Source organism: Opisthocomus hoazin, chromosome 4 (genome assembly GCF_030867145.1).
Source record: "Opisthocomus hoazin isolate bOpiHoa1 chromosome 4, bOpiHoa1.hap1, whole genome shotgun sequence".
Taxonomy (NCBI): Eukaryota; Metazoa; Chordata; class Aves; order Opisthocomiformes; family Opisthocomidae; genus Opisthocomus; species Opisthocomus hoazin.
In genome coordinates this window covers 17067241-17088647 of record NC_134417.1, presented here as the reverse complement: position 1 = coordinate 17088647, position 21407 = coordinate 17067241, and positions in this window count along the sequence as shown.

The window sequence follows — 21407 nt, the reverse complement described above, 5'->3', positions numbered from 1 at the left end:
TCCTTGTTGTGGTCTGTCATCTCGCAGCTGAAGTGCATAGCTCAGGGGCTGATTTCGTGCTAGATTTGGAGGAGCACAGGACAAAAGGACCACCCTTTCCCCACAAAACTTGCTTGGGCTATAAGCCTATGTTGGCCTCTACTCCTGTTTTCCCCCTGTTCTTGGTTTCCATCCACACTGCTTTCCTGGGAAATGCACAGTTTCGGGTCTCAGATACTTTGCGCAGTCTGGACTCCAGGACTTTGTTCATGAGCACATCCATCCTGCTGACCTGGCCCGCCCTGTCTAGGGAGCTTACTTGAAATATGTCTCTGCACGAATCAAACTGTGTCACTGAAGCACATTCATCCGCCTTCTTCTTGTCTTTCGCCAGTTGTCTGCAGACAGCTCAAAAGCCAGGGTCTTGGGGGGCAGACTCCTGGCAGCGCACTGTAGTGTTTGAGGGAGGAACAGCAGGCTCGCTCCTACATCAATCCCTGCCTCACTGCTTGTCCTGACTACTTCTCATGACTCTGATTTATTTTTTGCTTTAGCCTGTCTCTCTGCTCTTTTCTGTGTGGCTGCCATGAAAAGCCTCAGGGCTGCTTCTGATCCCACATGCCCTGGTTTCAGGGCTGCAGCACCCTTCAACAGGTAAGGCTACCCCGGGACTATCAAGTTGCAATGTAGCTCTACATACTGTTTCTGGGCTGTGCCACAGATTTTGGGGACCATCCCTTTGCACTTGTGTCCCCTTGTTACTCCTATCCGTGCAGTGTGGTTGGTGACAACTTCTCCCAGCAGCATCAGCAAAGACATAGTTTGCTGGGGGCTTTGGAGGATGAAAATTGGCTTGGAGTAGGAAAATGTCCAAGCTGAGTTTTACCATTAAGCAGTCAACAGGATGTGCTGAGGTGTTTAAATATTGATGCAAACACAGAAGAAATAGTTGCCTTCTTTAAGAACAGGCGCAGGATTTAGGTTGTAAAAGATCCCAGAGCTCTTTGCCAGCACTGCGTAGGTCACAGCTGTTCCTTCTTGGTACCAGCACATAGTAACTGTGATGATGAAAAACCCTCATCTGCTGCCCGCCTAAGCCCAGAAAGCTGAAAGCCAAGTAAAGAGAGATGGATTCACATAGCAAAAGGCTTTCCTGTTCTTGAGGAGGAATCCCCAGCCTGGATGTAAAGAATCAGATGGAAATGCTGAGAGCTGTAAATTGAACTTCGCCTTTGGGGCTTTCTAGGGAGAGGGGACAGAAAGCTGCTGAGCCAGAACTTTGCTGTCTGGGAGATGGAGTTTTGTTATTCAAGCCTCCCCACCAAAATCAAATATTTGCAAATGGAGGGAAACTCTATTCCTGGGAATGTTTGCAGTGGGCTTCCTGCTGAGCTTTCTGCCAGCAGCTTGTAAGTCTGAGCCAGAATTACATGTATGAATGTTTTGGTAATTTTGTATGCCTAAATATTCAGTCTTCCCCATCTATGCCCAAGAGAGGTGCAGGAGAAGCCTTGACTTGCCTCTCAGCATGTTTCCAGAGGTAAATCTGGGCTTGGTTGAGATTCTTGCTCCTGCTGTTTGTCTTAAACCAGTTGGGAAGGGGGAACGTTCAAGGTCACGTTGGATGGGGCTCTGAGCAACTCGATCTAGCTGAAGGTGTCCCTGCTTATTGCAGGGGGGTTGGACTAGATGACCTTTGAAGGTCCCTTCCAACCCAAAGCATTCTATGGTTCTGTGATGACTGTAGAGGTACTAGAGGGGGAGCTGAACAGGGGGTGAATGATGGGCGTGAGTGAAGCAAGGAGGATTAAAACTCTAAACTATTTTCTGGGCATTTTGGACAGAATCTCAACTTCTTTGATAGGAGGGAAACAAGAATCAAACTTTTTTTCACCAACCATCAGCAACTGCAAAGTCCCAGTTAAACTTCTCAAGCTCTTCGAGCCAGTGCCTGTTTTCATCGCATGTGAGAATAAGCACTAACAGCCTTGGCCTTGCTCAGGGACAGTGTCGTGCTCCCTCCGAAGCCTCTCCTGTGGCTACCCCACTCTCACCCAGCTCCAGGGCTTTTCCTAAACTCATCTCCCAGCTGGCTGTTGGAGCAGCACTGTGCTGATCTCCGGCTGCAGCTGCTGTACCACATCTGCACAGATAGGGCTCACCACTAGCTCGTCTTTATTTTCCTAATGCCAATTTTTCTAATTATAGATCTGTGGCTATCAGCCAATCAGCTCCATTTTTGAGGCTCATTATTGGACTTTGGATGTCAGGCTGAATTTTTCCTAACTGTCCATAATAACAGTAATAGCTTGACTTCCACCATGAGACAATTAACCTTCTTAAAGTTAAGTGCTTCAGGCTGTGCCTCAGAAAGATTCCCTCTACAAAACAGACAATTACCTTTACTTAATAACCTTTCCCTTTTTAATCTGATATTAGTGCCAAAGTAAATGTAAAGGGCAGCGCTCTATGTCCCCTCTTAAGTACTTTAAATGTCTGTCCATGAAGGCTAATGAGCTGCCGTTTTTCTTAATCTAGATTTGCCATGGATCTAATGATACTCTGCAGCATCTTCCTTTTAAAAAAATCCAGAATCCGAGGATATAGCTCTGGTTTAATTTGTATTGAAAGTTTGTGTGTGAAAAAAGGAAAATTCGTGACGCAGAAGGAAATGATCTCCAAGCTACAAAACAAGGCAAAGCATATTCAGCACTGGTGTGACGCTAGATTAAGGCTGGTTTGAGCGGGAAGCAGTGCCAGCATTTGTAAAGCGGGAATTTGTCACTGGAGCTTCACAGGGTTAGTGCCAGCCTCTCCTGTTGAGTCCGGTGCAGATGTGGAATGGGAGACAAGGCTGGGCAGTTTTACAGTTTGCTATGCATCTGTCTGTCTGGCGTGCACGTGGTCTGTTGGTCGCCGCCAGCCAGGAGTGCTGACCTCTCTGGTAACGGCTGCAGCAGACCTACAGCACAAGCACAACTGCTGTGCCGATGTAATTTCTTCATGGATTGCTGCTCATGGTAATTAATATGTACAACATTAGTAACTGTTGAGACATGAAACGCTCTCTCAGTGAAGAAGTTATTGCTCCACTGACCCTGTATTTTGCACCTTCATTAAGAGTTCTCTAATAATATTGAATTCAACCTTTGGTAAAACCACACAAATATTTCTGAGGTAAACGTAAAGCTGTAGGCACTTCTCTATCATGTGAGCAAACACCATTTTTCTAAGAATGCTGGTTGAAAACAGCAACAAAGACCAGGCTAAAAACCCAGGAAAAGCCCAGCTGTGGCTGCTCTTTGCAAAGATGCCTAATTCCTCTGTAACACTTCAGTCTGTGTCGCTGGATGCAGAGCATTTCCACGCACTGCAGAGTGTCCCTTTCACTTGGTTTATTATAGTGCCCCGGCTAAGTCCGTTGCCTGCTGCTGAGCCAGCATCTACTCTCTTCTTGTAAGAGTGCTCTGGTTTCATCATTTCAATATAATGAGGTTTATATTATTTTTTTATTATAATAGAAGCAGCCTCAGGTCCTAATCAAGATATTGGGCTAATTGCTATGGAAATCTAATTAGGCAGACCGTGTCTCAAACTCTGTAAATATTTATACATGCACTTAACCGTCTGTGTGCAAACCATCCAACCCACCCCAGCCACCGGAATGAAGCTTAGCACATGCGTAAGTGTTGATAGGGGTGGGAGTCTCCTTTAAGACAAAGTTTAGCTGTGCTGCAACAAGTAGAGAGGAGCACGTGGTGGGAATCAGATTGGGATCGTGTATGTGCAGGTGAGGATCAAATCAGACAGGGGCTGGGTTATGGGTTTGGGTGAAGAGCTGAAGAAAACTTTGGAGCTGCCGCATTTTTTTATGATCATATAGAATAATAATTTAAAAGATGTGAGTCACTGTACCAGACACAAACATACCTCTAGAAATACAGGGATGTGTGAAGTCTCCCCACCCAGAACAAACTAACAGGTGACCTGTGCCATTTCTTCGCATAGCATTGTAAATATTATTTAAAAAACGTTTTTGAACTCAATTTTACAACTTGCTTTGCATGCATGAATCTGTTTAGATTTACATGGTTTTTGCAGCTGAGAGAAAGTTCAGTGTTAGCTTTGGTATAAACACCCTAGGCCACTATGGTATTAACTTTAGAAGCTGAATATATGGAAGTAATCAAAAGCCTTTCATAAACAGATTAATGAGGAGACAAAAATGCACAAGTACAAGCTGCTAGGCTTTGAAGAGTCACATCTTCTACAGTGCCTTTATTTATTTATTTACTTTAACAAGTATTCTAATTGGTTTCATTACATGTCAATTGTGGGAATGGTGAGGTGGGGTGAGTTTGCCAAACACAAAGAGCTGCTGGCAGATAGAAATATAATGATGCAGCTGGAGGTCTCTGCACGAAACCCTAGGTCCTGGTGCTGATCTTTTGTTTCTCTTTTCCTCTCTGTCCTCCCGTCTTGTCTGAGCCCTGCTCCCTCATATGCAGCCCTCCAATTGTGCACGCAATATTTAGCCTCCCAGGTGGGAAGGGAGGTAGAGAACAAGGGCATCTAATTTAGCATAACTAGTATGGCAGCATGGAACCAGGGATAGAAGATCCTCTGACGCAAAAGCCGAAGATCCCCTTCTCAAGGCTTTCTGCTCAAGCATGTCGTCCGTCAATAAACATTAGCTGTTTATTGCTAATAAACAACCTTATATACAGAAAGCAGTGAAACACTCCAAGAAAAAGAATAAAAACACCCCCAAAAACAAAGTTAAGGGAAACTCCCACGACCTGTTTTCAAACCCTGTGCTTGATGCAGAGGGGGACGGACAGGAGATGGGGCTGCTCCGAACAACCGCTTCCTGCGCCGCCTGAGTCACCGCAAAGTGCAGCAGCGCAGTCCTGGCGGGGACGCCTCGCAGACCTCGCTCGCCATTCACGACTGTAAATTTCCTTCCTGAGTTTGTTAGCAGTGAACAATGTGTGTAAAAAAAAACCCCAAACCCACTATAGCTGCTGGTATTATGCAAAAGAACTAATGCATAAGCAATCTGCCGCCTTCGGAGGAGCCGTGCAGTGCGACACCAGCCACAGCAGAAAGCAAAGCGGCAGCTCTTCCAAACCTGGAGATAAAGAAGGGATCTTAGTGGGGCTGGCTGAAAATTTTCCGTTAAACACTTTTCTTTTAACCTGGCTCTTGAGTAACCTTATTTTTTTCCTCCAAAGTTACATCATTTCTGTACAAAACGTCAACTTCTTACTAAACCAACCGAACAAGAATCTCCTTGCTCTTTGCTAGTCTGAATAATTTTGACCCTGGGAAAATGTCACAGGATGTGCCTCAGCAAAATTTTAGTTCAAAGATGCCAAGCCTTAATGAGACTTCAAGGAGCAGGTTTCCCACTCGCTCTCCTGACCCCAGGAAGGGCTCCCAAAAAAAGGGGAATAACAGGCAGGAGTGCCAGTGCCACAGGGCAAACCAAGGCTGAGTAGCGCTCTGGGGGAGAATGGGGCAAAGCTCGCTGGTGCTCCAGATCCACAGACAACAACCCTTAATTTCCATTTCCTATCTTTCAGTTTTTCACTGAGATGCCATATTTTCTCTTATAGGAAAATCACATTCCTGTCGCTGCTGAAGTTAAGGCTTAACCTAAGAAAGTTCCAACTTGCTGGCTCAGATGTCTCTTCTAAATTTTGCCCAAAGCTTGAAGAAGAAAGAAAAAAGCCATGGGATTCAGAGAAACTTGGTATTTGTCATGTTTAAAAGGTGAGTTTGTCTTTATAAAGTGAGCTTCTCTTTCTACGTCAGAAAGGACAGTAACAGAAGTGACAACAAAACATGCAGCTATTTTTTGATTTGCAGTTCACTGTGAAGAGTTGTTTTCACCCTCTCCCTTCTCCCTTTAGGAAGAAGTGTTAAATTAGCAATGAAAACAGCGCATTAGCTGACAGGTACTGCAAATAATCTAATCGTGAGACAGCATTAAAAATCCGATTCAGCATGTTGTGGATGTTGGGGTTATTTTCTTCAGCAATTACATCTCAGGAAAGCTCTCCTTATATATTTAACGGATTGCAGCTAAAGAATTTTTAAAGCACATTTCAGACTTGTTGGTAATTGAAAAGGAGCAAGTATTTCATACTCACTCCTAAGTTTTACAATTGATTATGGCACATCTCAAGTTCAGCTACTTCAGTAGGAAGCTGGCAGTGCCTAACAACAAATACCCGAAGCAGTGCTTATCCAGGCATAAAAAGAGGAGAGACGGCATAAAACACTGGGCATCCTGAGTAAACAGCCTTGTTCAGCCAGAGCCCAAAAGTGACTTTTTTTAGAGCTTATTTTTAACTAACTGTGAACTTCTGCAATAAGTACAGAATGCTGCTTGGCTCCTTAAATAGCTGCGATGACGAGCTGGCACTCGCTTCTGTTACTATGTGAATTTATGAAGCTGTTGTCACACGCTTTGTTAAAGGAAATATATGGTGGTTCTGTCACAGGGACTGGACACCTATAATTCTCATTTTCTTTGCCTGCTCATAAATCCCTGCTGCTGAGCTGTACCTTTATTATACTTGGGCTGCTGCTATAATCCCGTCGCTGGAGCAAGGCTATCGCAGCGTCTTGCAGGGGAAGCGCTGAGTCACCAGCATCGCTCCAGTGGAGATGAAATGCTGCACAGGGCTGGGGTCTGCCTGCGTGGCACAGGAGATTCACGCGCCTGCATCTGCTTCAGGGCACGCCGACAAATAGCTTGCTGGTGGATGATGAAAGGCACGGTGTGCCTTGGAAATGCCACGTTTTTGCGTCGACTTTGCCATCTTGGAGAATGTTTCATGGTTTTCGGTGCCTGACTGGCATCAAAGCAAAGGGACAAGCTTTGCTTTTCGATTTCTCCCCTGACACCCTGCCCTTTCTTCCCATCTCCCTGCTTTTTGCGCAGGTCAACATGCCAGCTACGCAGGGCTTGGTTGTACTTCATTTGTGTGCAGAAAGCCTTGCCTCGCCCTGCAGGCCTGCGACGGCCAGCACTCGAGAAGTGCAAAGTCTTTTGTTGCTCAGAGTTCTTCAGTCTAGCGGGGCTCGGGGCCGGTCTGATTGCGCCGGTTGCCCTCTCGGACCCCGCGCCTTTGCTGCCGCACTGCTTTTTGTCTAATGCCGGAGCCGCTCTGTGCATGGTGGCTGCCGCTGCCTCTCGCACGCCGGCTTTGGTTTCGCGGTCAGTCCCTTCTCTTCGCTCCTCTGGCCTCCAAACCCCTTTCATCTCGCTGCAGCCAGCCTTCTTTCATCTCCTCCCCGCCTGTGGAAATGCCCTTTTGAAACCCACGGCCAGCCTCGTCCGAACCGCTCTGTGAGGAGCCCCTTAGCAGCGGGGCATGTCGCTGCTGCATCTTGCGTGGCAGCGGGCACCTTGCCGAGCCCCGCGCCGACCCACGCTGAGCCGGCAGTGACCGCTGCCCTGCTGCCTGACCTCCGGGAAATTACTGCTCTCCCCAGTGACTCTGTTTCTCTTCTGGCTTTCATCTGTCTGTTTTGCTCAGGCCGCAGGCTGCTGTGTGTGACAGGGCTGACGGTACCATGACAGCCTGGTCTCAGCTGGGAACGCTGCCGTAGCGCAGATCACAACCGCAGCACTGTAAGCCGTGTCCCCATCATAAGCCGTGTCCCTGCTCTGCCCCTTGTCCGCATGAACTGCAGTCCGGCCCGTCTCTCATGTCCATGGTTTGGAGACAAATGAGCCCTCCCAGGGAGAAGGTTTGGTTTGTGTGTCCTCTCCTGCACCTTTGTGGGAACAGTAAAGACTGAGACGTGGCTGTGTTTATCCCAGCATAGGGCTGATTGCACAGGGGGTCTTGACCCCATGTTGGAGACAAGTGGGTGAGCTATGGCTACATCCACCCATGCCCCTGCCAGCAGCCTGGGAGCTACAAGGAGCAATAGCTGGGGTTGGGGCAGCACTGAGATGCTCCTGGGTGGGCTCCTGGGGCTCCAGGATCCCTCCAGGTTCCTGGGCAGCTGCTGAGCATCTGTGACTCTCTCATCCCAGCAGCTTGCAGTGGGCCAGGCTCCAGGAAAGGCATATCCCGTAGGAAGGGAAAGTCTTGAGGACAGAGGACCACTTCAGTCTTTGTCTCATGAAGCTTATAGCTCTCAAGAATGATGCTATTTTTCTTGAGTGGCTCCTGCAGGGACTTTACCCATGGCCTATTCACCACCACAAGGTCTCCTAGGGCCAAACCCATGTTCCAGCCATGTACTGAGATGCCACGCAGATTTGTCACGCTCTGAGTGTCTCCTCACCCCCTGGAGGGGCTCAAGGATGTCCCCCACCTGTGCTGTAAGCAGAGCATGGGGAGAGGGGATGGCGACACGGAGTTTCTCTCCTCTTCCCCCAGCACTGTGTGTCAGCTTGCCTTGCTGGAAAGCAGTCTATTGATCAGGATCCGTTGCCAATTATTTCCCGGAGAAGCAAGCAGTGATTGAAGAAGATTTCTGCATCTGATAGGTACTTTCCTCCCTGGGGCAGTTCACGTACCTCCTGCTCCACCACTAGCACAAGAGGGAAGGGCATAGGCCAGCCCAAGGCTACTGTCGCTTTCTAAAAGGCACAGTGATAGAGATGGCCAATGAAGGGCACCCACTGGAGGGGCTTAATCCCTGCTCGTCCCACTTTGACAATAAAATTACATGTTCTGATAACGAAAGCTTCCACCTGGAGAGCTCATTGAAAAGCACGGGGAGGTGTTGGTTCTAGGCAGGAATTTGCTGTACTATTCTGCTTCTCTGGAGCTTTTATAAGCAGGTTTCTTTGCTACCACAACAGAAAGAGCACCTCTTTCACAATGAATTGCCTTCAACTACCATGAGCCAAGCTTAGGGTTTTTTTTTGTTTTTGTTTTTTAAATGTAGAAGCATAGAAAATTAAATCTCTGTCAGATTATTTTAAGCAATTATTTTAAGCCCTGTGAATAAACAAGGAGTGCCTGACAAACACCTGCTATTTTTCCCATCGTGAGTTTGGCTGCTGCTGAACAGTCAGAAATGCTGCTCTTTATAGGATCAAGTGTGTTTATCTGGCAGAGAAGAATAGGGTTTGTTTTCACCACGGAATAATGCACTGGCTGCCGCGCAAAGTGCAGCCCCAACCTTTATCGAATAGGAGGCATTTGTTCCCTGGCTTCCTCCTGGTTGCTGACAGATTGGCGGGACTCAGTTTCTTCTGTCCCAGAACAAGCACCTCAGACCTAGACAGAAGGAACCGGGGCTATTTCACTACTTGCTTCTCAAAACTTCTGGGTTTGCTGGGAATATGGAGCTGAGCTGGAGCGCAAGAATTGGTTGAGATCTGGCTCTCAGCCTTCTTCTGAAGAAATCAGGGGGTGCCAAATGTGGGCTTCTGAACTTCAGTAGCAGTAAGGTCCATCTCAGAGTCCATATTACCAACAAGCACCGAAAAGGAGAGGGCTGGAAACAGTGCTGGGAAGTTCCCAGGATCAGCTGCTTCCTCCTTATGCTTTTCCCCATCTCCCTTCCTGGACGCTGCAGCCTGCAGCACCATGCGGACAGGGTGAAGGGGGTGCTGCTCATACAGTAGCATCCAGCACACAGGCAGAACAGTGCAGCGACCTGGGGCGAAGGGATTACAGAAGCACTTGGCTGGCTGAGCTGACCTGATTGAGCTGACACTTCCTTCTTTTACAGCATTAACCTTTGCTGAAGGTTGACACCTCCTTTTGCCTGTCCTCCCTCTGTGTGGGGAGATGTTACAGAGCAGCTGAACAGGAGCCCCATGCGCGGGGCACGGCCTCGGGGAAGGGAAAGAAGATGTCGTAGGTGTCTGGGACTTCACAGCAAATAAGAAGGGGCACGGGGGCTGACAGCAGTGGATTTGCAGCGTGCGCTTGTTATTACAGGTCAGGCTTGAGGTGACCTGACCAGTGACCGTTCCAGAGAGACAGTCGAGATCCTTTGTCCTCCTTCCCTTAGATAGCAACCAACCACCAGCATTGTTTTTCAAGCGCATGTCTCAAGACAGCAAGGATCTCTAACGAGCTAAGACAAGCATCGCATTAGCCCCTAGCAGGGATGATTTTAGCAGGGACACTTGCAAACTCGATTATAGCCAGCCAGCAAGTGCTCTGCCTCCTGGGTTTTGTTGGTTGTTGGTATGGAAGGAGGTTTTTCTAAATTTTCTTGCCTCTCACGAGTTTCCCATAAACCAGGGCACATTTTGAAGCTCAGTTAAAGCCCAAAAATAGAGTGCGGTAGGGAGGTGAAGGGGCACTGGGATCAACTCACTCCTGTTGGTGCTTGTGTTGTTGAACAATTCAGATACCCTTGTGGCTGGTTTTCCCCCTTCTCCTACTGGTCTGTTACTGGTTCTGCACTGGACCTGTGCTCTGCCAGTCGAGGTGCCCTGAGCAGGACATGGTATGGGGACAGGAGCGGAGAAGGACACCATGTGCAAGGCAGGACAGAGATCTGCACACCAGACTTGCTGGTTTAGTAAAGCACTGCAAGTCAAGCAAAGCTGCCTGGGATCTGAAGAGCTATGAGGAAAGCAAAGAAACTGCACCAGTTTTACTCCTGCTGCTGCTCTTTAAAAGTCTCTAGCTGTGAGCATGTAGGCAGCCAGTTTGCATTGCTCATTCTGAGCTCCTGCGTGGTGAATGGGGACAGCAGGAACCTTTGCCAACTCTTGGCTAGTGGCAGCCAGGATGTTTTTAGTGGTTAAGGTGTAAGACAGGTAGCAGAGACCAGGCTTCCATCCTGGGTGTTGTTACCAGTAAACTCTGTGTGTGAACAAATCCCTCAGGCCAAAATTTTCATTGCCCTGCCCTTCTGAAAATCAGGCCACGAGTTGCGTAAATATGGGTGTAGGTACCTAGCAGTAGGCAGCCAGGTTGGAACATTTTGGCGTTAATCCCTGTGCCTTAGTTACCTCATTTATAAAATGGGGATAATTCTCTGCTACCTCGAGGGATGATCTGAAGCACAACTCTATTGATGCTGGTAAGGCATGTCCCAGCTCGCTGGGTAGCTATTATTCTACACTTGACAGAAATTGGATATGGCAGAGCTGAACAAGTGCTCTTGCTGTAGTTTTCTCTGTTGCCGCTGGACAGCCTTTGAGCCACAGTTCCCTCCCCTGCAGTGAGACAGAGCTGGCCAGGTACACTTTCGGCATTGCCACAGCTCCATGTTGCAGCTTCACAAAACCTGAGTGCCCCAATAGCTCTGCCCCTACCTGTCACCGCTCCAGGGTACTCTGACTGGCAAGAGGACAGGCATCTTTCCCACTGGGAGGAGAGATAAGAGTTGCCAGGACACTGTGTAGGGTGACTTTGGAAACTCCTCCTCTTGAGAACAAATTGTGTTAATATCTTTTCAAGTTTATGCAGTTTGCCTTCTTGTGGCATGAACTCAGCATCTCTGCTGTGGGGCCAGCTGCATGTAGAAGCCAATTAAAAGAGCAAATTGGTTCAGAATAGCTCTGGATTTGGACACTTTTCTGGGATAAAAAGGTCTCTTCCTCTCTTCGCGCCAGCTGTTGATAACAGGAAGCATTCCCATCAATTACCCATACAGACAAATCCTTAATTGATCCCATGTTTTCCACATCATTTCCATAGTCATCAGCAAGACACGCTTTCCAATTGTACTCCATCTTCCTTTTCCCCAGCACCCTGTCTCAGATGCTCCTATGAGAAATATAGATGATGCATCATTTTATGCTAAGAAACATATTTTTATATTTCAAAAACTCTAATGCAACAAGATTCTCATTTGCACAATGGTGGCAGAGCAAATGCCTCAAAATCTTGCACTTAGAGTCACTTCCCAATTTAAATCATAAGACACAGACCATAAGATTTTTAGTTGAAAAGGAACTGGCTGCTTGGTTTTCATCTTCTCACCTGTAAGAAACTAAAGTGTAGAGGAAATCTTGAGAGAAGCGTGTTATCCTAGGATTCTCTCTTTGGCCTCATCCTTAGGGTGAGGTGATTCCAGTTTGGGTGCCTATCTTCAATTACAGCTGCTCTATCTTCTGCATTTCAACCCTTATCATAACGACAGATGAACCTCCATGCCCACCTTTGCACCCAGCTGGTTTCATGTCAGGTAGTTTCACTGCCCACACATTGGTGAGATAAAAGAGGAGTCTTCGGCTCTTTTGCAATCCTCTTACCTCCTCAGAAATGTTCTGCAATCTGCATTGTCTTGAACAAAGGGTGAACTACAAGATGAGTGGGATACTTCATTATAACCTCTGGCTGTGGAATGAGTCACACCTGTGATTTTGAAATGCAAAATAATAAATTAAGAGGGCAGTAGTGAGACTGAGCTGACAACCTGATAATAAAAATACTGGGCAACTTGTCAACTTCAGCTGAGTAACCAAAGAACGACACTTTCTGCCAAGCACAGGCAAATGAAAGGCTCTCTTTGCTGCACTGTTGTCATGTCATGGCCAACAGCAATGTCTAGTGGTTCAATAAAATGTAAACACTGACTATATATGTCCTCATGGAGAAGGAAGGTTGGCATCTAGGAGTCTAAAGTAAGAAATGAGAGTTGGGACTCTTGGCTTTGTCTTATATTTGCGCCAACAGAAAAATCTCTATGAATCATGAATCAGTTTACCTAAATGTAGATGACTTTCTAAACGGAGTTTAGAAAAGTTTATTTACTGTTAGTCTGATTCTCAGAGGGAAGTCACTGATAAATATTCTTTATGTTTATTTATTCATCATCATATACAGTCATTTCACTGCCACTGTCGAACTAATGGACAAACTTTTGTTAATTTACTTCATTTGTTCAGTGGTACAAGACTGCGGTGCGGTGCAGGCTCACTATGCTGAGCCAACTCAGTGCACACAACGCCACAAAGCAGCACGTTGCCTACAACTCAGGATACAACTGCATGAATTAGCTTTACAGAAGAAGGAACAGCAAAATGCCATCCTCCTGTCGTCACCTGGGTTCAGTAGCAGTTGAACATCCTTTACATCACCATGTCTTTTTCAGAAAACAAAAAAGAAAAAGGGAAAAAACCACCCTGATTGGTAGAGAATCAGAATTCGGGTAGGAAACAATGCCCTTCCCCATGGAAAGAACAGAAAAAGGAAAAGACTTGTCACCAACATGTCTTCTCCTTTGGGTGATTATATGAATAGGTATTTGCTAACAGGAAAGCCAGGGTCCTCTGTTGTTCTAGGCAAAGAGCTCACTCTCTTTGTCTGCGAGGGGGAGGAATGCTCTCGGTGTTTCTTTGAAGAAAGGTGGGGCTGCAGCTCTGTAACTGAGATGTTCACGTGGAGGCTTGGCGGCATGACCCAGAATTGTCATCAGGACAAAGACTTCCCCAAACAAAACAGAAAACCTCTTGATTGAGAAAACTCCCTAATGAAATAATATACAGAAAGCTATTCTCAGTAGCAATGTGGGAAAGCTCCTACCACAATCCCAAGATTTCTGATCTTAAGAGTAAAAGAGAAAGTTCAAAAAAAAGATCTGCAGATTTTTCATCTTTTGCTATCATTCCAATAAATATGGTGTTGGGGAATGGACATTTTGGTGTGAGGCAGAGCCACTGCGTAGCTTGTAACTGGGCAAAGCACAGGGTATTTTACTTCTGGGATGCTGTAAGAAGGAACTCTTGGCTTTTGAGCATTGCTGATACAAAACAAAGCACTGGAGTTTTTGCCCATCACTACAATTGCACATTTAGTTTCATGATGTGACATCTCAGCTGAGCCTGCGTATACTACAATGTCTGAAATAATGACATTTCAAGCCGATGGGATAGCAATGATTGAACTACCGAGGATGTGTCCCTTTGGACCAGCTGTGAGCTGGAGGATGACAGTTCATGGGAGTGGATGGGTGGTCTCCTTGCTCGTACAACACCACTCGCCCAATCAGCATGATTCCATGGGTCATGTTTCTGTCTTCAGTTTCAGAGTTTGTTAGTGTTTGGCTTGCTGGGCACTGGATACTGTAGTGACATAGACGATCTAGATTGTATCTAGTGGCAAGCAGAGCATGCCGTTTTCAGCAGGAAGTATATCTATATTGTAGCAAGATAATTGATGTATTACAGTAGGTCACTACTGTCTTGAGGGATTTGGGGCCATGGGGCATGCTGCACCCCAGTGTCATTCGCAACCTCATGTTCATGTTACATCCTGCAATAGTACATGACTGTGTCTATACTTATACAAACAGCTCCAGGTCAGGATGCCAAACTGTTCTTGAAGCAAGTGAATCTGGTCCTCAGCAACAGAAGAGCTCTGGCCACCTTCTTGGCCATACAGTGGTGATGGAAAGGTGAACAGCATAGATGGTGGTTGCTATACCAGATACCTGCCACTGCTAAGCCTTGACTCTGTTCTGTCATTTTACCCCGTCAAAACCTTAAGAGTATTTGTGAACCCTGTCTGGATTATCACCTCCACTTCCCCAAGCATGTACCTGGATTTAATCTAGTGGGACCTAGAAAAGCCAATCAGACACATGTCCATAGTGAACAACCCCTCAGAAGGTGTCATGGCTACTATTACAACCTGCTGTCTTTAACTCCTTGAATTGAATGACCACATGCTTCTTTACAGTCAGGGGCATCCATCAGCATGACCAGAGAGAGATTTGAATTCATACTCCTACCTACGTAGTGAGACATCTCTGTTTCTCCACTGCTGCTGCCTGCCAGGGAATGCATAGATAAAGCAAGATGCTACCTTCTGTCACCAAGGCCAACGTGCTCTTATTAGTCAGTAGCTGTTGGCAAGCCCTGGAGGCTGGACATACTTCTCATTTCAGCAACGCAGAATGAACATGGAAAGCACCTGGCTACTGTGGCAACCAGGGTTGTAAACAAATAGAGGCTTGACTGGGAGTTGCCGCTGCAATCCTGCACATAGCACAAGAGTTTAAAAGAGATACAAAGCAAGGCATCTCCTACTACTAAAGCAAACTCAAGCCACCATATGTCTCTGCACAGTTCTGTTTCCAGTGACAACACACCCGGTCAAGAGACAGTTTGGGACGGCGGATTTGCTGGGCCTGATGAAAAGTTCTCACCCTGGGATCAGATTAGTCCTAATCCCGGATTTTATGCAAATCCCAGGCTGAAGGAAGCTAGAGAATGAGGTAAGAGAAAATCCCCATGATCAAGGCTGCTGATAAAAGCAACCGCCTCCAGCCGGTGAGCAGCACCGCCCACAGCCTGGCTCCTGGCCTGCCAGGCTGGGCAGAGGCTCTGGAGGCTAATGACAGTCCAGCATGCTGAGTGCGCCCATTGGGTGAGAGCATAACAGGATGTTGTCCCATCCCACGCACGGAGCAGCTCCACCTGAGCAAGCAGAGGCCATGCCAAAAACGTGGACAGATGCAAACACCTATTACACACCACACGTGGGGAGTCCTGGGGCAGCCGGGCTAATCTTTCGGCTGTGATGGCTGTGTGGAGAGGCTGAGCGTAGGCACCTCGCAGCCCTCTGTATTCCTGGGCTTGCTAGATATCCTCTGTCCAGTGTGTTGCACATCTGCTTTCTGGTGTGGACAAGATTTGGGAGCTAAGAGGCTCTCCAGGGTGACGGTGTCTCCTACCTGCTTACAGACAGTGCTCACAGAGTGTTTGTTGTGGTGTCCCTTTAGCGAGAAGGGATCTGCTCTAGTTATCCTACTTATTAGGAGTGGAACCAGGTCCCATCATTTGTTTCACAGGAGCTGATAGAAGCCATCCAAATGGCAGCATCTTCTCTCCCCTGCACTCAGTGCATAGGGTACACACTGCAGAGGGTGCACACAGAAGTAGAAAGCACTACAATTGCAGGAGTAACTTCTACTAAACATTGTGATCCCTGATAATTGCTCTTCCTAACCTTCCCTGGAGCTTTACAGATGCTTGATGGCTGCTCAGCAAAGCCAACCACAGCTCCTACCTGCCCAAGACTCTGTATCTGGTAGCAACGTGACTAAGACCGACTTGCAGGTTCTGTCACTTACCACTCACAAGAAACTTTCTCCCAAAGGGAGTCAAGACACAGGGTTACAACAGCAGAGGTATTTTGCCCAGTTAAGCAAGTGAACAGCACCATGTTGCTGGTTGACATTTAGAGCACAGCAGAGCAAGACAGATTGGAGGAAGATGTTGCAACCTTGTTTATGTTGGCAGTGGATGGGGTTGCGAAAAAGCCCTAAGAGAAAGTAACAAACAAAGGGTGTGTCTTGAGAGGACGCTGAGTTCAGAAACCTTTGCACAACATGTAGGCAACACGTGCAAGACCCAGGTGATCCAGAGCTGCCTTTCCTACGCTCTTGTGACCTAAATCCTCCAACAAAAGGGACTCGTACGTGCAAATATGACAAGAGCCTCCTGGCCTCTGGACCTGGTGTTTCCAGGAAGAGCTCTTCCCCCTGGCCCTGTTGTACAGAATTGGACGTTTAAGTGCCGCACTGTATGTTTTTAGGGTTGTGTTTCAAGCCTCAGGGATTGTCTAGGACCAGTCTTGGGGGCAGTGGGCCAGTATTTTAATCTTTGTGTAGCTGGGTTCCTTCTAACATAAAGCTGCTCTTTACATTACCTCTTGCAAGTTGACCCTTGAATGCATATTTTAGATTCTTTCCATTTGCTTTTTTGCCAAAATAGGAAACAGCTTTTGTTTGCTTGGGGGAGCAGACGGTTAGTATTCCACGCTGACTGTGATGCTTTAAGATATTTTCTCTCAGCTCCAGCCCCCTAGAAGAGTGCAGCAGGTAGAATCACCAGTACCTGTTGGTTACAGGGAAAATGTACTTTGCAACTTCTTTTGGGGCTCCAGGAGCAAAGTCTAGGTGTTCCTCAGTCCTTCATTTCAACTCACAATATTACTTACTCTCCCTTCTGCTGTGGGAGCTCCTCCATAACATAGTGCTGCGTCACTTCACAGAACAATCTTCTGAGCGCACGTTATTTCCTGATAGGACTGTTCACAAGATGACCACGAGGTTTTTCATCCCTTTGGAGACCTCTTGAGAGGTCGGTCACAGCTTTCTACCATTCTGGACAGACTTTCTCCCCATCTTGCATGGCCAAGAGGAGATCGCACAATGATGCTGACTCAGCGCTACAGAAGGGGTTGCGTCATGAGACACTGATGATGCGAGATGATACAGTGATGTCCTGAGGGTGGAATCTGCGTATCGTGCTGGAATAAACCCATGAACGCCAAGCTGAGCTCCTCCATCATCTCCTGCGTTCTTAGACCTTTTCACTGTGTTGCTTGTGATTCAGACTTTTGAGGCACCTGGTATTTGTCTGTTTTTTCCCACTACTGAATCATGTTCTCATTTGCACATTATTCCTTGCCTGAATTTCCCCAATCAGTGTCTAGACATATATCGCTGCTTTGCCAGGAAGACAAGGAAAAGCACATTTTTACTCCTGAGAATCTCAGAAGCTTTTCTGCGAGGCAGAAAGAACGCTGTCTTCTTTGAACAGCGTACAGACTACCTAAACTCAGACCGCGGCATGGGCAGAGATAGGAACACAGTGTGTAGGAAATACAGTATTTACATAAGGCAGCCAACGTAGCGCTCAACTGCGTCTTAGTCCCTATAAATCAGCCAGATGTCTTGCAGGCAGAACAGCACAAATAAGGTCTCCAGAAAGCACTCAAATACAGCAAAAGAAGAAACTTTATGAATCAGCTTGGTGTGTATTGAGGTCAGAGAGGAGGAAGGCAGAAGAACATTAACACGAGAAAAGTCATTTATTAAAACCCTACAGCCCTGAGAAAGAAGAGTAGAACTGTTGATTTCGGAGATGATGTGCAACAACTGCCAGACAGAGGACTTCCCTGCTTCTCTCCTGGAGTATGGCCTCCATTCATACTTTAGCTGTTCTGTTTTATATCTATATGTTGTAGCTCCCAAACACTCCGAACTGAGTTCCTCTGCAATATTTTTATGTAATGCGTTTATTTTAACAGCTTCCCTACATGGACTGTGTGCAGTTCTTTGGGGACAAGGCCATTTTTCAAAGTTAATGCTGCAGAGACAATAAAAAAGAGTTAAAACAGATTAGAGTTTTGACTCTTACTATATATCAGGGAAATCTTACTGGAAACCTCAGACAGATTCACAGTAAAAAGGCTAAGCATGCTGCTTCTGTGATATATTTGCCTGAAATTGCTAGAAGACTCATATAACTTTTCCTTGTTTGCACTCCAGAAACAGATTGCTTCACTTCTTGATCCAAAGTTTGAGCAGTTCATGCTTGAAAAACTGCAAACCAAGGGGCACTGGCTGATAATCATGTAATTGTGCTTTTTTTTCACCCCCATTGTTTTTTAGTGTATTTTGACAGCACATAAATCATTGCAGCTTTCCAGATAGTTATAATCGTAGAGCTCTGCTCCCAGGATTTTAAGGCAAAGTCTTGCAATATAAGGACGGAACATCAGCTGAGCTATGGTAACTGTCACTGTCAGCTTAGCTGACAATAGAAGCAGGTTAAGCTAAACTGCAGAGACTGCAAGCTCGTGCACCGCAAAGTCACACCGGCTTTGTTTATTACGGGCTAAGAGGGAGCACATGGAGAGTTACCACAGCTCAGCTGATACGTAGTAAGTTGTTAAGCTTGTAAGTCCTGAGTCCCTATTTTCTAATTTAGACCTGACACAGGAAATGGAAGACAATAATTAATGAGTGGAAGAGGAGATACAGCTTTACAACAGAGAGAGATGGTGAGATAACCTTATTACATATTTCATTGGATCTTTTACCAAACAGATGATAGACTCATTATAAAGGGTGCACAGAACAAAGGGAACATTGACATTTAAAGAGATTCTGCTCTGGAAAGTAGCCCCAGAATTGGCATGATGGGTTTCCGTGACTTTTGTGTTTGGTTTGCAGGTGAAGGAACAGCTTTGTGTCTGTTAGACCCGCAATCTCTTGCAATGCGGAAGTTACACTGATTTTAAGTCCGATGAGATTTTGGCCTTGAAGTATGCTGCTAGTTCTTTACCCCCTCTTTTTTTCCTTTTCTTTTTTTTCCATGAAGGTCAGGTAGCAGCAGCTTTTCCTCCATTGTTTTCTTTGTTTTGTTTTTCACATTTGTTCACAGCGTATGGCTGTTTTTCCTGCTATATCGTTGCTGCTTCAGAGCTGCCTACACACAAGCCTACCTCAGCTTAGTTTAACCAGCGTGAACTTTGGCATTTGATGCTCTTTATCAGCTGTAGAATGTCTTATTCTCGTTCATTTAAAAAAATAACTTTTTTAACCAAGCAGAGCTGAAAAAACAGCTTTATCAATACTTAAATAAGAGGGTCTACACAGCCTTGTGCCCTGATTTATTCTAAACTTCTTAAAGCTGCACTCTTTTAAATTAGTGTCATTTGATATGAAGTCGGTGTGTTGGAAATATCATGCTGGGCTTATACGACCTATCGTCTTTGAGTTATATCCTCAGCGAGAGATAGTAAAACACTTTGCTTTCAGTGAGACCGGAAAATAAGAATTTAAATGCTTGTAAGCTCAAAGTATATAAGTGCACTGGTGGAATCAAAGCAGCAACAATACTAGAATAAGTACACGGGGTGAGACAAAACTGCGTCTGGCTCAGTGTCGCATCTCCTTACTCTGTCTCTCTGGCAGAGCACCCTCGGCAGACTCCGCAGCTCCCCGGGTGGCTTTGGGAGCAGTGGGTGCTGCCTGGGTGCACTTGGGATCACTTGGAATGTGATGCAATTTAAGCTAGCTTAAGTCGCGCATAAAAACTTGTAGGTAACACCCAAACAAAAGACTGCAGTGAGGCTGTTTGGCTCTTTCTGAAATGACGTTTCTCTGAATTTGGGTTCAAAGGAAATTGCAACTTTCCGGTTTGATTCAGGAAAACATGAAATGTCAGATTTTTCTGTGGAACAGAGATTTCGGCGTTCATTCAGCTCAGCCAGCAGGTGAGGAGAAGCTTAACAGTAGCACACGGAGTTAGCGGCCACCTCAGTAATCCCTTGAGCAAAGAGCACATGAGGCTGGAAAGCTCTGAAAGGGAAGTCGGAATGACCCCAACAGCAAACCCTTCCTGACGGAAACTACATCTGTTCGAGCTGGCATGCAGGACTGTTCTCAGGAGGAGCGAGACGTAAAGTTCAAGGGAACTGCCTCTGAAGACACACCGTGACGGCGCTGGTGTTATACAATTGAGCCTCGGCGCGAGGAAGCTCTTTGTTCTATTTACAAATCGCTGTATTACTGACAAGGAAACTTCAGTGGCTGCCTTCCAAAGATAACAGTGAAGAAAGAAAGAAAGAAAGGTGGGTTTTTCTTTGCCTTGCAGCTCCCATAAATCCCCTCCCATTCTGAAATGTGTTTTTTGAAAAAAAATTCCTCCCGCACCCCTGCGTAACCCCATCACACATTTTACAAGTGTAATCACAAAGCAATCAAACTTGGGAGCAGTAAGGAAGAGTGCATCAAGGAACCCTGATCCTATTTGTTTGAAAACTCCACAGGTGCTGGTTACAGCTTGAAACACCAAGGTTATTGTGTCTGAAGAATATTGTTTCAGCTACGCAGATGTCAAATACCGGAGAAAATTCTTGGATATTAAGTGAGATTTAAGTCAGACTTCTTCCTCAAAGACAACCGTCCACTAAAGAGGCTTATAAACCAGTTTCTCTGATACAAAGGCTCCCAAATGTTGAAAAAGCTCAGGGTGAGATCGGAACACGAGAACACTGATTTTCATTGAAAATCATTTTTCTGTGCAGCACCAGGCTCCCACTGAAGAGACTTCACTAAGCCAATCTCTGGGTCTCTGCCTCTCTCTGCCTCTACCACTGAGACACTTTTCTCTACTCCTCAGTAAATAATCAGACTTAATGGTGTAGAGCTGTAACGTCCTCTGGGATTTGACCCTTGGTAGCTGTTACTAAGTCCTTTCTGTATATTTACTGGTGAACAATTTGACTGTAGACTAAAACTGAGCTGCAGTTTTGTTGTTCTGGCTATTCAATGAAAAATTTATTCTGTGAGATCCGCATCTTCATCTTTAGCTATTAGCAAGTTTGCACTTAATTCCTAGGTATTTTGAGGGAAAAGGCATTCATTTGGTAAAAAGACAATATAGTGAACTACAAGGTGCGAATAGTCTGAGTCTTGTTCAAACTCCATTTCAGACACCAGGAGTCCTTTATCTCGGCTCTCTATCTAGGAAAATATTTACCCATTATAATGATCTAATCACAGGAAGGGGCCAGGGCCATACTTTTCTCATTTGCCTGCCTGTCTCATTGCGGGGTGAGGCTTGACGCAGGGCGTGTACCAGTCCTGGATCCTTGTGCAGAGCTTGCGGTTGGTGTTTGACACCAAGAGTGTCAAGTGGTGCAATACTCTGGCTGTGACAGAGTCCTGGTGCTTTCTAA